Source organism: Nerophis lumbriciformis, linkage group LG25 (assembly GCF_033978685.3).
Source record: "Nerophis lumbriciformis linkage group LG25, RoL_Nlum_v2.1, whole genome shotgun sequence".
Taxonomy (NCBI): Eukaryota; Metazoa; Chordata; class Actinopteri; order Syngnathiformes; family Syngnathidae; genus Nerophis; species Nerophis lumbriciformis.
This window is the reverse complement of record NC_084572.2, coordinates 23,154,303-23,164,302: the sequence shown is the minus strand read 5'-3', so window position 1 is coordinate 23,164,302 and position 10,000 is coordinate 23,154,303. Positions and strand designations below refer to the sequence as shown.

The window sequence follows — 10,000 nt, the reverse complement described above, 5'->3', positions numbered from 1 at the left end:
GTTGATGTTGAATTACATTTTTTTTTTACAGTAGATAGCAATTTTTGCTAATGGTAAATTACTGGGGATGTCCGATAATGGCTTTTTGCCGATATCCGATATTGTCCAACTCTTTAATTACCGATACCAACCGATACCGATATCAAACGATATATACAGTCATGAAATTAACACATTATTATGCCTAATTTGGACAACCAGGTATGGTGAAGATAAGATACTTAAAAAAAAAAAAAGAATAATAAAATAAGAAATAAATTAAAAACATTTTCTTGAATAAAAAAGAAAGTAAAACATTATAAAAACAGTTACATTGAAACTAGTAATGAATGAAAATGAGTAAAATTAACTGTTAAAGGTTAGTACTATTAGTGGACCAGCAGCACGCACAATCATGTGTGCTTACGGACTGTATCCCTTGCAGACTGTATTGATATATATTGATATATAATGTAGGAACCAGAATATTAATAACAAAAAGAAACAACCCTTTTGTGTGAATGAGTGTGAATGAGTGTAAATGGGGGAGGAATGTTTTTTGGGTTGGTGCACTAATTGTAAGTGTATCTTGTGTTTTTTATGTTGATTTAATAAAAAAAAACGATACCGATAATAAAAAAACGATACCGATAATTTCCGATATTACATTTTAACGCATTTATCGGCCGATAATATCGGCAGGCCGATATTATCGGACATCTCTATAAGTTACTAAGAAAAAAACTGATACATTGTTAACCTGTTTACAAAAAACTATAGAATTTACCGTGAAACAAATTTAGTGTTGCCAATCAGCCAACCTCCAGGTCCGTGTCTTTGGAGTTGGGAGGAAGCTGGAGCACCTCGAGAGAAGCCACGCATTCACTGGGAGAACATGCAAACTTCACACAGAAAGACCCTTGGCCCGGGAATCGAACCCAGAACCGTCTCACTGTGAGGAACGAGCTTCAGCCACTGCTCCACCATGCTGCCCTGTCACCAACACAAGTATCTGCAAAATAGTATTGGACAACCTTTCACTGGACAACTCCCAACATGGCCTCTGCGACATGTTCCTTCAAGCGAGCGATTCAAAATGAGCTTTCGTATCTGTTAAATAGCTGCTTGCAACCAGTTCCAGCACACTTAAACACACAGCGTGGTTCATTTCGATGCAGTGAATCACAAAGACGTAACACTTGCCACAAAAATACAAGAAAACATGTTGTTAGCTAAAAGTTAACTAGGCTAATGCTTTAGGGCAAACCCCTAAAACCACTAAGGTAATTGAAATGTAGACTCTGCGCAATCTTTAGACAGGATAATACCGTACATATTAGAGTATTTGCATACTTGTGACATTACAGTATTTGCAACTGCATCGAACAATTTTTCATTTTTTTCACAGTAAAGTCCAGTGTTTTCTACGTATTATAACCGTAGTCATTTAGGTTACTTACTGTTTCTTGATTTGCAGGAATCCACTGCATTTGCTACTGTGATAAACTATTTTCGATTTTACGGTCCTTTTCTTTTACAGTGCGTAGGACATTTGGGCCGGAGTAGAGATTGGTTGAGAAATATCTTTAAACAGGCATATTTTGACGGAAAAAAGGTACAGAGTAAATTAATATAATATACAACAATTTAGACAACATCTTTGACAAGGAAATCAGTAATTAAAAAATAATAGACTACATAGTTTAGTAAATATAGCCGAAGCAGTTCACCAAAATAGCAATCTAATTTTATGTACTGACGATGACATTTACCACAAGTGTCATTTAAACACATACACGTAGCTAAGCTACAGGGGAAGTTATCCCTAGAAAATTGTAGCAAGCTACACGGCAAAAGTAGCTTGCTACATTATATAAATATATAACTTGTTTGGGTACAACTTTCCACCAAACAAGACAAAAACTGCTCAGTTTGATATACATACACATTATACATACATATATATATATATATATACACATATACATACATACATACATATATATATATATATATACACACACATACATATATATATATATATATATATATATATATATATATATATACATATATATATATACATATATATATATATATATATATATATATATATATATATATATATATATATATACACACATACATATATATATATATATATATACCAAGTACAAAATGAGGGAAAAAACACAGGAAACAAATTAAATTAAATGCAGTGAAACAATAATTATAATAAAAAATAAACACCATAATATATACTCTAATAGAGACTTTCAGCACAGGGTAAATTACTGTTTTGACAGAAACCACAGTGGCAAAATTGCAATAAACTGGCCAAAGGAACAAAACACTGGTCTCACAAAAGAGACCTTAAAGGGAAACTAAAAAATAGACCTAAAAATTATTTATCATCAATCTTCACTGTGACGTTAAATTTCTGAGCTAACAAACACAGCTGAGCTAAAATGCTCTGTCTGGGCAGTAACGTCACAAGTCACTGCAAATGCCAGATATTTCCTTTTTTTTTTTTTTAAAGTAACGCATCAATTAATTTCCAATGTCTCTAAAAAAAAACCTTTGAAGATTTTTGAAGAAGGTATGGTAACATTGTTAGTCTGTGAAGAGGAATGCTCATCAACGGTGATAAATATAACAACTTTAATGTTTTCTGTCTGTTTTAAAAAGTATCAATTATCAAGGTGTAAGTTTTAGTGTCTCGTTCGTTGTATATTTAAAGCTCTACCACAGTAAAATTAAGGAAGTAAGTTTTTTGTTTTGTTTAAATCACTCATAAATAAATGTTTTAATAGTTAATGTTGTCATTTTCCTTTTTATGGGTATTGGTGTCTAAAAAAAAAAGATCCAGATTTGGTACCCATCCCTAGTATTGACTGTCCATTAGAAAGTTTTGTTTTTCAAAAAAGCTGTGCAACTTTGCAACAAAAAATATGATAATATTTTGTGAAAGTAAGGAGAGAGGTCTGTAGTTGGCTACATCCTGGCTTTCAACCCAAAACGTTGAAAGAGCCATATTGGATCAAAAATACAAAAAACAAATCTGTCTGGAGCCGCAAAAAATGAAAAGCCGTCCATAAGTCTTATAATGAAGGCAACACATGACGTAAGCGTCTATATTAGCTAAAATAGCCTACTATCAAAATGACTGTCGCAGGCGGACGCAAATCTTTGTTGACAGAAATGTTGACATTTTATATTTATTCTACACATTTTTACAACATTAGAAACCATTAGTACATCAGGTGAGATAACTCCTGGAAATGACTGTCTTAGAATGGCCAAAGGTATAGATGTGTGTGTCCAAGTTAAAGGAAATGGCAGGTTGTCTTTTTTTTTAATAGATTTATTACAATCTTTGGCAGGGCTAGGTATTGTTTGCTGTGGTCTGGAACAACATGGCACACAAACAACTATCTGAAATGCAGCCAATATTACATACAGATAATGTGTCATGAGACATGCAAAACTAAATTATATACAAAGAGGACATAAGTAAAGGAAATTAAATTAGCTCAAATATACCTAGAAATGAGGCACAATGATGCAATATGTACATACAGCTAGCCTAGATAGCATGTTAGCATTGATTAGTTTGCAGTCATGCTCTGACCAAATATGCCTGATTAGCACTCCCAACAAGTCAATAACATCAACAAAGCTCACCTTTGTGTATTCATACACAGTATAAAACTTTTGGTGGACAAAATGAGACAAAAGAAGGAGTGGAAGATTTTACATGTAAACAAAAGGTTGCATTTGTTTGTATTTCCCCCTCATCTTTTTCCATTTTCAATCCTTTTTTCTTTTTTTTTTTAAATGCTCCAGGAAGCCACTAGGGCTGCACTAAAGAGCTGCATGCGGCTTATGAGCCGCGGGTTGCTGAAACCCGCCCTAGGATATTGTTGTTACTTTCACTTTCTCTTGCAGGGTCCACAAAACAATCTTTGTTAATAAATATGAAGTAAAACACTGAAATGCGATTAAAAAAACCCAATCCAATGTAAATATATGTTTATATGTGCCAATATCTGAACAAAACTTTAAAAGTTTGGTTTTGTGTTAGTTGGCTCTGCAGTTGGAGTGTTTGCATCATCTTCATATGACTGTTTACAATATGTTTACGAATGACCAGTCCAGGGTGTTCAAAGATTAGGTTCCAGCTCAAACTTAAGCAAGAGGAAAAATGGAATTCATCAATTACATAAAGAGAAGATGTATTTCCATGCATGGTTTCTGGTAAATGTGAGTAAAAATGAAAGTGAAAGGATTATTGACGTGGAAAAAATGAAAATGAAACCTTGACGACCCTCTCTCTGGGGTTATGGGGGAGTGAGTGAACAAATAATTCATGATATGTGACTGAAAACAAAACCGAAAGTTAAATGTGAACAATTAAAACTACTCAAAGTGGGCCAGGGGCCTCCCTGGTTTAGAGGGGAACAACGACAAAGGAAAAAGGAAAACAATGAACTATTTTTACTTGTGCAGCCAATAATGGGAGAGGGCATTATTGTAGGGATGTAACAATAGGAAAATGACATATCACCGCTATTGTGACCAATATTATCACAGTTATTATTATTATTATCGCAGTATTTTTGAATGTGCTCAAAAATTACTTTTCCACACATTGAAACATTTTAATCAAATTTTATTAAAAATAAAATGGATAATGTTAACACTAGAGGTGTGGGAAAAAATCGATTCGAATTCCAATCGCGATTCTCACGTTGTGCGATTCAGAATCGATTGTCATTTTTAAAAAATCTATTTTTTTTTCTTCATTTTTTTTTTTAAATTAATAAATCCAACAAAACAATACACAGCAATACTATAACAATGCAATCCAATTCCAAAAAACAAACCCGACCCAGCAACACTCAGAACTGCAATAAACAGAGCAATTGAGAGGAGACAAACACCACACAGAACAAACCAAAAGTAGTCAACCAAAAATGAATATCATCAACAACAGTATCAATATTAGTTACAATTTCAACATAGCAGTGATTAAAAATCCCTCATTGACATTATCCGATCCAGTGAAAGCTGAAGATCCTGGCCAGTTGAAACCATCAGGACCACATCATCTGCAAAAATCAGAGACCTAATCCTGCAGCCACCAAACCGGATCCCCTCAACGCCCTGACTGCGCCTTGAAATTCTGTCCATAAAAGTTATGAACAGAATCTGTGACAAAGGGTAGCCTTGGTGGAGTCCAACCCTCACTGAAAACGGGTCTGACTCACTGCGGACCAAGCTCTGCCACTGATCATACAGGGAGCGGACCGCAACAGTTCGATATCCCATACTCTCTGAGCACTCCCCACAGGACTTTCCGGGGGACACGGTCGAATGCCTTCTCCAAGTCCACAAAGCACATGTAGACTGGTTGGGCAAACTCCCATGCACCTTCAAGGACCCTGCTGAGAGTATAGAGCTGGTCTACTGTTCCACGACCAGGACGAAAACCACACTGTTCCTCCTGGATCCGAGGTTCGACTATCCGGCGTAGCCTCCTCTCCAGTACACCTGAATAGACCTTAACGGGAAGGCTGAGGAGTGTGATCCCACGATAGTTGGAACACACTCTCCGGTTCCCCTTCTTAAAGAGAGGATTGAGGAGGTCTTTTATAAGCCCACGCCTCCCTTTGTTCTTTGCCACAATGTCTTGTTGCTTCTTGCATTTCCAGCCTCATGCCCAAGCCTTTTCTCGTCTTGCTTTGAGTATCCTGATCCTGAATTCTCCTGTTGGTATTTTGAGTTTCATTTTCTCCTCTTAAGCAGAGTGATTTTTGGTTATATAGTTTTGCAGTCGAAGTGGTGAGTTTCAGTTTATTCTTACAGTTCCTCCTTTTCCTCGATTTTTGAGTGAATTTTTGTTAACTATTTTTCTAGATCAGAAGTAGTGAAGAAGTTTTATAGCCCATTGTTTCTCCCTCCTTTTCGAGCGTTTTTCGGTTATTGTTAAATTTCATAGTTATATTCCGCGTTGAGTATAGTTAGAGCAGGGGTCACCAACCTTTTTGAAACCAAGAGCTACTTCTTGGGTACTGATTAATGCGAAGGGCTACCAGTTTGATACACACTTAAATAAATTGCCAGAAATAGCCAAATTGCTCAATTTACCTTTAACTCTATGTTATTATTAATAATTAATGATATTTATCTTTGTGGAAACACTGATCATCTTAATGATTTCTCACAATAAATATATATAGAAACAGATACATATCAATATGCAACACTTTATTTTTATATTTTCTCTAAGTGCACATTTTTCAAATTGAACATTTTCAAATGATCACTTCTAAGACAGTCTTGTGAAATCACAATATCCCATTTTAACTAGCAAGCCACTAACATTTTTTAACAAATCATGAATTACTTTGCACCATGTTTGTACAAATAATAACTCATGTAAAATACAAAAGTCAACTCTCAAATTTTTAAATAAATCATGTCACACTTTGAACTGGACACCAAATCTGTTATCTGTTTATTTGTCGGTTAGTGAAGACCAAGTCTTTAAAATATTTTCTTGGATTTTTAAATTCTATTTGAGTTTTGTCTCTCTTAGAATTAAAAATGTCGAGCAAAGCGAGACCAGCTTGCTAGCAAATAAATACAATTCAAAAAATAGAGGCAGCTCACTGGTAAGTGCTGCTATTTGAGCTATTTTTAGAACAAGCCAGCGGGCTACTCATCTGGTCCTTACGGGCTACCTGGTGCCCGCGCATTGGTGACCCCTGAGTTACAGATTGATATTTTTGGTTTCCTCCTTTTGGAGTGATTTTCGGTTGTTCCCTTTTTGTGGAACCTTTTCGCCTAGTTGTCAGATTATAGCCTGTTGTTGTATTGCCCTGACTCTGGAGGTGAAAAGTAACATTCAAAATAAAAGCCTGCCGTATTGTTCTCCACTCTGCATCTGAGTCCTATTTTTGATCAAGTCCTGAAACCTTGTGACAGTTTTAGTCCCATGTTTGCTTTTTCTCCGCCTGTGGTATTTGAGTTCCTTTCCTGTGCGCTCATTTTGATGTACTCACTTCCTCCCGCATTTCCTGTTGATGAGATCATTCGCTATTGCTCTGCCTACTGCAGCAGCAGTCTTAACGGCATTTTGCGGTTTTCTTCTCTCTCTCTCGCTTCTGTTCATCTTTTGGCTTTCTGGAGGGTAAGTTTGTTTTATTTTTGAATCACAACTGACTAGTTTGCCGACCCGGTTGCGACGGGCCTGATTAGGGCCATACCCAAAACACTAAAACGTGCTAAAAAAGTGAGGTGGTTCTGGGGTTGGAGTGTTTGCATCATCTCTATGATTGTTTACCAAAGGCTTTCCTTCCCACTGTCCAAAAACACATACAATAGGTTTAGGTTTAGGTTCCAGCTCACAGTGAAGCGATAGGAAATAGAACTAGATGATGCAATTCCTGAAGGAATTGCGTGTGAATTCTCCAATGCTGAAGTTGAAGTGAGATGCTAACAGAATGTAGTATGAATGTAAGAATTGTGTGAATGTTGGAATGGTTTGGTTGTTTAAGAGCTGACGTTGAACTGAAATGCTAATGGAATGTAGGATGAATGTAGAAATGGTTTAAATGTTGAAATCGTTTAAACGCTGAAATGGTTTGAATGTTGCAATGGTTTGAATGTTGAAGAGTTAGAATTTCCAGGAAAACCGAAATTTGGTTTGGAACTTGGGAAAGTGTTAGTTTGAATGTCCAGGATGAGTGGAATGTGTTAATGTTGGAATGGTTTGAATAGGTTGAAAAATGTGGGAATTGTGCAACTTGGAAAAATGTCCCAGTCATTTCAATGGGAACTTCCTGGAAATTTGGGAAAAGCAATATCTTTTTAAAAATGAGTAGGAGCACAAATGTCCTAAATGAGCTGAATTGGTTGGTGTTAGAATTGTTTAAATCGGGCAATAAATGTTGAAGTAGTAAATGGTATTAGGGAATTTTGGGAAAATTTGGAATTTTTTTTAACTTGGAAAAAGGGTAGTTTGAATTTCCAGAATAGTGGAATGTGTTGAAGGTGGAATGGTTTGAAGAATGTGGGAATTGTGGAAGTTTGAAAAATGGCCAATTCATTTTGAATGGGGAAAATGCAAAACAAAAAAGGAATTATGGGAATGGGATGTTTTTTTAGAATTGTTGAAGTAGAGCACACAATTCCTGAACAGGCTGAATATTTTGAAGTTGGAACAGTTTGAATCCGATGAAACATGTGGAAGTTGTGGAACTTTGAAGAATGTCCCATTGATTTCAATGGGAATATTAAAACTGCAAGCAGCATTGGTCGGGCCCGCATATTTGGCAGGTGCTAGTCCTAAGTGTCCCAATACTTTTGTCCAGTTTTAGTAGTAAGTGTCCCAATACTTTTGTCAAGTTGTAGTCCTAAGTGTCCCAATACATTTGTCAAGTTTTAATCCTAAGTGTCCCAATACTTTTGTCCAGTTTTAGTCCTAAGTGTCCCAAAACATTTGTCCAGTTTTAGTCCTAAGTGTCCCAATACTTTTGTCCAGTGGTAGTTCTATGTGTCCCAATACTTTTGTCAAGTTTTAGTCCCAAGTGGCCCAATACTTTTGTCAAGTTTTAGTCCTAAGTGTCCCAATACTTTTGTCCAGTGGTAATCCGAAGTGTCCCAATATTTATGTCAAGTTGTAGTCAAGTGTCCCAATACTTTTGTCAAGTTTTAGTCCCAAGTGGCCCAAAACTTTTGTCAAGTTGTAGTCCTATGTGTCCCAATACTTTTGTCCAGTTTTAGTCCCAAGTGGCCCAATACTAATGTCAAGTTGTAGTCCTAAGTGTCCCAATACTTTTGTCCAGTGTAAGTGTCCCAATACTTTAGTCAATTTCTGGTCGTAAGTGTCCCAAAACTTTTGTCCAGTTTTAGTCCTAAGTGTCCCAATACTTTTGTCCAGTGTAAGTGTCCCAATACTTTTGTCAAGTGGTAGTCCCAAGTGTCTCAATACTTTTGTCCAGTTTTAGTCCCAAGTGTCCCAATACTTTTGTCAAGTTGTAGTCCTAAGTGTCCCAATACTTTTGTCCAGTGTAGGTGTCCCATTACTTTTGTCCAGAGGTAGTCCTAAGTGTCCCAATACTTTTGTCAAGTTTAGGTGTAAGTGTCCCAATACTTTTATCCAGTGTAAGTGTCCCAATACTTTTGTCAAGTGGTAGTCCTAAGTGTCCCAATACTTTTGTCAAGTTGTAGTCCTAAGTGTCCCAATACCTTTGTCCAGTGAAAGTGTCCCAAAACTTTTGTCCAGTGGTAGTCCTAAGTGTCCCAATACTTTAGTTCAGTGGTAGTCCTAAGTGTCCCAATACTTTTGTCAAGTTGTAGTCCTAAGTGTCCCAATACTTTTGTCCAGTGTAAGTGTCCCAATACTTTTGTCCAGTTTTCGTCATAAGAGTCCCAATACTTTTGTCCAGTGGTAGTCACAAGTGTCCCAATACTTTTGTCAAGTTGTAGTCCCAAGTGTCCCAATACTTTTGTCCAGTTTGCGTCCTAAGTGTCCCAATACTTTTGTCCAGTGGTAGTCATAAGTGTCCCAATACTTTTGTCTACTTTTAGTCCGAAGTGTCCCAATACTTTTGTCTACTTTTAGTCCGAAGTGTCCCAATACTTTTGTCAAGTGTAAGTGTCCCAATACTTTTGTCCAGTGGTAGTCTTAAGTGTCCCAAAACTTTTGTCTACTTTTAGTCAGAATTGTCCCAATACTTTTGTCTAGTGTACCTACCTTGTCTGCATTGTGTGGGCACGCTGGTGCTTCCTGCTTTTAAGCAGCCATCTTAAAAAAACAGCAGCGCAGCAGCATCAGTGCAGCGGGTCTTTGAAGGGTCATAAAATCAAAACCAGAGCAGGTATTAAAACGCGCATCTGTACTTTTAATCACAAGGGTTTAATCTCTCTCCTGTGTTAGTTTGAAGCCAAAACGACAAACGTGCTCAGAGGAGATAATGTTTGAAGACAGGTGACCGGTTTTCACAAATATTTT

General features: G+C 36.6%; 1 protein-coding gene across 2 annotated transcripts in view; it reads left to right on the top strand.

The window, feature by feature from the left end:
- Positions 1–7,035: 7,035 nt before the first annotated feature.
- The window catches only part of LOC133621683 (lysozyme g-like), a 20,423-nt gene continuing 17,458 nt past the window's right edge, over positions 7,036–10,000 (top strand). Inside the window, exon 1 of one of the 2 annotated variants that reach the window (XM_061983941.1) lies at positions 7,036–7,174. The gene's annotated coding sequence lies outside the window, so the exon portion shown is untranslated. The remainder of the gene's footprint in view (positions 7,175–10,000) is intronic. The other variant, XM_061983942.1, reaches the window with a different exon arrangement.